The sequence below is a fragment of the Grammomys surdaster genome, unplaced genomic scaffold, assembly GCF_004785775.1.
Source record: "Grammomys surdaster isolate TR1022 unplaced genomic scaffold, NIH_TR_1.0 363, whole genome shotgun sequence".
Taxonomy (NCBI): Eukaryota; Metazoa; Chordata; class Mammalia; order Rodentia; family Muridae; genus Grammomys; species Grammomys surdaster.
The window spans coordinates 7,835,465-7,841,589 of record NW_021604782.1 but is presented as its reverse complement, the minus strand read 5'-3'; positions in this window follow the sequence as shown (position 1 = coordinate 7,841,589).

The following is a 6,125-nucleotide window of genomic DNA, read 5'->3' as shown; positions in this document are numbered from 1 at the left end:
CCCAGCAATGCAGTGCCAACAGTGTTTATAATTCAACTGAGACATGAGCAGGAGCTAGAAGGCAGCTCAGTGGTACAGCACCTGCCTAACACATGTGAGGTCCCAGGGTTCCTCCAGCACTTCCCAGTGCAAGGGATGGATATACACAAACAGCTGTGATCAAGTGCAATATCATCAGGCAGCCACGCCAGCACCAACACTTCCTGGCTCACAGCAATTATAAAAGAACAAGTTTATAAGACACATCTCAACTTCAGAGAGGATAGGATCAGAAAAATTGGGTCATCATCAGCTTTCTGAAATATGGTATATCATATTTATTGTGAGAATAAGTACCTTAGTGTATATAGAATGAATAGGTTGGTCCTCTGAAATCTGGGACATGTAATAACAGATCTTCATAACAGGTCTTTGTTGTCTCCAAGAAGATAGTGTCACCTTGGGCAAGCAGTGTTTGACCACAGTGTCCTTCTCGTTGGGGAGTGTCTATAGACATCAGGTCAACTAACATCTTTCCCAGAGAGTCAGCATAGTCCTCAGAAAAACTCATTCTCTTCAGTGATGGAAGGAATCAGGAATCAGGAGAGTTCCAGGCTTTGCCAACTGTGCAGTGGTGACAGAAGCTGTGACTACCTCTTTCAAGTCACCACATCTAAAGAGGGAGGGGATAAAATACACTCAGGAACCCTGCCTTTCATGAGTAAGCCTTGGCCATTTCTGGCTGTGGGATTTGGGGCAAGTTATTTTATACTGTTGTGCCTCCATTTTCTTACCTATACAATGTCATATCTGTATTTCATGGAACCGATGATGTGCTTGATTATAACACATATTGTATACCATAAAATATCAATCACCTGATCAAACTAAGTGAGGCACAAATGTCCTGCACTAGTGCACTACAATATCAGTATCATGAAGGCAAAGGGTTTTATCTCCCCGGACACTATCATGTCCCCAGAGCCCAGAACACTGCTGACACCAACCAGGAGCTCAGTGCCTGGCGCTGAATGACCCAGTGCCTAATTCCAACTGAATTTAATAGAGTTGATAATAGTGGGTTGAGAGAATTCACACTGAGGAAGATATGACTCACAGAAGACTGGACTATAAAGGCTATAATTACCTGTTCGTCCCTTTTCCCTCTCAGCCTTTTAAATATCCCCAGCACGATGAGCAATTTTAAATGGAAATAAATTCTAGAAGCTGAAATTATATAATTAATTATGCTCAGCATAAATTGCCATAGCTTATTGGTCTAAGGATGCTCACAGATCACTTAGCAACAGGAAAAGGAAAGCACAGGTGTTTGGGCTCAGTTCACACTTGTTAACTAAAAAGATGAACATTTTCCCCTCAGAAATTCTAAATAGTTTTCATTGGACTCAAAAAAAAAAAAAAGATAGCTGGAAACCAGGGCTTTGGCCACGCTTGTCCAGTGTTTTTGCTCCTGGCACTCAGTTCTGCTTGCACCTGTATCATTTTATTCGGAGAATAACAATCTGTGTCAAGGCTCTGTCTTTTACTGAGAACTGGAGAGGTGTCTCAGGGGTTAAGATAACTTCTCACAGAAGGCCCACATGGCAGCTCACAACTATCCATAACCAGTTCCAAGGAGTCCACCTCCTCTTCTAATCTTCCAGCTGGCACCAGATACACACATATACATATATGTATGTACGTACTTATACATACCTGCAGACGAAATGTATGACAAAGAAAAAATGTAAAACAGAAACCAGAGGAAGGACACTGCAGTAGATGACAACGAGGGGTAATCAAGCAATGCCCTGTAAGCAACAAATGTTATATATGTGCTAAACATTTTAGCACACTATGCTCTTATTCCCAATAAACTTTCTCTAATTGATTATATGATAGCTTAGGGCCATCAACTAATTTATCTCATGCTTATAAGTCACATGTGCCTCCTCCCAACACTCCACAGAGAACCAAGCTTTCATCCCTAAAGCTGTAATAGCTGAAACACCGCACTACATGAGCAAAACTGCTGGAGAGCCCCTCTATCTATCCAAGCTTCAGAAAGACAATCTCTGGGTCCCTCAATTGACCTATGGTGGTCCCTTTAAGAATGACTCCAAGAAGAGCATCTCTCTTGCATCATTCCCTGAGTTCTTGTGAGAGCTGGAGTGGCTTCCAGAGACATTCCCACCTTGGGGGCTTAGTGTCAGCAATGGGATCAGGCTGGTTCTCATGGATTACAGAGCCCAGGGTAGGGAGAGTAACGCAGAGAAAACAGGATGCTAGCTCCTCACCCCACCTCTGCCAAAAAGAAAAAAAGGGGGGGGGGGGGCTCCCAGGCAGGCTAATGTAGCAGCTGTCCACCACATGAAGGAAGAAAGCAATGTTTTCTAAAATATTGTTTATGTTTGCCCTGCGAGCCTGCCCAGAAATTTAAATATCCTTCTCTCCTCAGAGAATACTTACATCCTCAACGACTGTTTCATCCTCCTGGCATCCATGCAAAAAGAACAAGACTCTGGCAGTAATTATAAACCATCTCTTCCTCTGGCCTAATGAAACAGCTCTCTGGTTGTTTGTGTTGCATTAATTTAAATGGTAATCTTCACCTCGTAATTTTATAATCGCAATAATTTTTAATTCAACTGAAACATTTTATGCTAAACTTCCTGATTTCAATAAATGATGAGTTTTTAAAGGTGTTTAACATATTCATGAGCCCTTCTTGATGTTGGGTTGGTTTGGGCTGTAACTATCAGAACACTCAACTTGAACCTGGAGAAGCCAAACACAAATCTGAGTCCAGGCATGAGGCAGGCTTCTAAGAACTTCATCAGTGGTCCAGCTCCATCTTCAGTGATGTTCAAGATGTCTTCTGCCCTTGTTTTCTGTGTTCATCTGAGGCTGGAAGCAAGATGTCTGAAGGATCTCCTGGATTCACCAGTACACACAAAGCAATCTGGAGGAGGAAGAAGATGAGAGAGTTTATTTCTCTTCTTCTGGTATGTTAGTGTGTGTGTGTGTGTGTGTGTGTGTACACATGTGTTTATGCTAGGTATCAAACACAGAACCTTGAGAATGCTAAACAAGTACACTAGCACCAAGCTACACTCTAACCCCAAGGCCAAATTTTTTAAATTAATTTATATTTTAGATTTATTTTTATTTATGTATGCATGTCTGTATCTGTGCATGCCATATGTACAAAGATGCCTATGAAGGCCTGAAAAGGGGCTTCTCTGGAGCTGGAGTTATAGACAATTGTGAGCTACATAATGAGGGTGCTGGGAACCCAACTTGGATTCTCTGGAAGAGCAGTAAGTGCTCTTAACTGCTAAGCCATCTAACCTATTATTTATCTGGTTGTTTGGAGTGTGTGTGTGTGTGTGTGTGTGTGTGTGTACAGTCATGTTGTGGTGCAAGTGTAGAAGTCAAAAGACAACTTGCAGGAATTGGTTCTCTCCACCATGTGGTTTCCCAGGGATCACTCAGTAATCACTGTACCCTTACGTGCTGAGCCATCTTGTAGATTCCTGTTGCTTCCCAAGGTTGCTGCTTTATAGGTAGGTCTCAGGAATAGAGTAAACTTTTCCAGATCCTTGGAACAAACATTCCTCTCATTGGCCCAGATGGAGTCACATGCTTAATCCTGAACTAACCTTGCTCAAATCTGGGTTTGTATAATTACCTGCAAGGAGATTATATAACCCACACCTGATCCCCAACTCACCAGCCTCCACACGACAGCAAAGATGAGGGACGGATGCTGAGGAGACAGTGGGATAAACCCTGGTTCCCTGCTGCTGCCACAGGTACCTGAACCTCATGATTCCATGCTTGAGAACCTTAAGCTCTTGATGGAAGACAGAAGCCATTATCCTCCAGCTATGCTGAAGATACTACCAGGAACTTTCTTGTCTCCATCATACCTGGGGCAAGGGCTTTTGACAGAGTCATCTTACAACTCATGCCCTGTGTTAATTGTCAGTAGTTTGGTATCTATTTATCTAGAGAACCAGGAAACACTTGAGTGTAAGTCCTGGCTAGTCTCCAGGAACAATAGTGCCAGTAGCAACAGGACACCCAAGCGTAGAGCTCACAGGTATGATGTCAAAGTACAGGAAGCTTGAGTTGTTTTAAATTTCAGATAAGAAGTAAATAATTTCAGTATAATTACTCTTTGCCCCCAACTAGGACAGTTTCCAAGCCTACTTCTAGGGAATTCTGTGAGAACACACCATCCAATGTAAGCTGCTGTCCTTCACAATTATGGCCTTTGATCACGCAGAGCTCGGCACCCACTACAAAGACCTGAGCGTGTCCTCCAGCAATGAGACTGTCAAGGAGCAAGCATGGCAAAGCAGGTGGTGCCACCTCCTAAAGTCTAGGTCTGAGAATAGGGTTTCTGAAAGTTTTTGTCTGGTCCCTGGTGGAAGGAAAATCATGTGGTCTTTCTTGCCTCAACCGAGCTCCATTTAAAATGAAGGCAACCCTGAAATGTTATGTGACTTCAGTATTAAGGATTACAGAGCTGACAAGAGGGTTAAGAAGGTAAAAATGCTATACAAGTCGCAGGACCTGAATCCAGGTCACAAACCAATGGTGGAAGGACAAAACCATCTCCCAAACGTTGTCCTCTGACCTCTGTGTGCATACTCATACACACACACCACACAGACATGTACAGAAGCACGTGCACACACAATGATAGAAACAAATAAAATAGTAACATTAACTATTACACAATTCTGGCATAGACAAAGCTCACTGCTGGTAGGATTTTTCCTGTCCTTTGATTTGTTCTGATAAATAAAACTAAATTCCTCTCCTATGAAATAACCTTACTATTATTAAATGTAAGAACACTGAATTAGAATGCCATTATTAACATTATTAATATTGTTCACTTCTACATTAGATTGTATTGTTATTAACTGTCTTATTTCCCAAGAATAATATATCTTCAGGTTGAATGGAAGGCCAGTGCTAATCCACCAGTTGCCATGGCAGTGTGATGAAGCAATTTAGCTGTCTGAAATGGCTGTGGGCAGCAAACACTGTCCCTTCTGCTCTTCTTAGATAATGAAGGAAACAGATTGCATCAAGAAATCTCTACCTTGGTGTGGATGCCAGAGGTTGGTGGGGATTTGGGGATGTCACCTTTTTTGGCTTTTTGTATTGGGAATTCTTACCATAGAGTCCAGTATGACTTTGCACTCACAATCCTCCTGCCTCAGCTTCAAAATGTTAGAAGTGTAGGCATATAACTATGCCTAGCATCTGGAAGCTTCTTGATCAATGTTATAGGTCTTTTACTGAGGTTGAAGGTGGTGCTTATAAAGGGGAAACAGCCTCTGCAGATTTTCCAGCTCTCCCCTTATAGCCAGAGCTTTGCCCATTGCTCTGGATTTAATGTGAATCAAAGATTCCTATAGCAATTAAGAATGCCAAACATGAGAGCTCAGGAGGTTCCTACATTGGTAAAGTGCTTGCCATCCAAGCATGAGGACTGAACTGCATCCCCAGGCCCTACGGAGAAAAGCCAACCATGGTGCTATGTGCTTGTAATACTAGGGCCAGGGGAGGCAGCGACAGGCAGATCCCTGAGGCTTGCTGTCCAGCTGGTGTAACCACCACCAAGGTCTTGGCCAGGGAGAGAGCCTATCTCAACCAATGTGGTAGACAGCTTCTGAGGAATATCTGAGGTTGACCTCCGGCCTCTACATGCACGCAGGTACACACACGCACATGCACTTACACCCCAAAAAATACTTTTAAACAAGCAAAAGAATTCTTATAGTTCTTAATGTAAAGCTACTCTTTTTAAATCAAAGTTAAAAACAAATAAATCAGTTCTGAACCTGGATAGAAAGTTGTTGGCAATTTTATCTTACTTTAAATACTTTGTCTTTAAAGTGTTATCTATCGTTTGACTACAGCCATTTTTATTATAATCTCTTTTATTTTTGAGATTATGATCACATGATTGTTCTCTTCCCTTTCCTCTCTCCAATTTCTCCCTTGTATCCCTTTGCACTCTTTTAAGTTGATGGCCTTTTTTTCTTTGTGTGTGTGTGTACCTGTGCGTGTGTGTGCGTGTGTGTGCGTGTGTGTGTGTGTATGTGTGTACCTGTGTGTGTGCA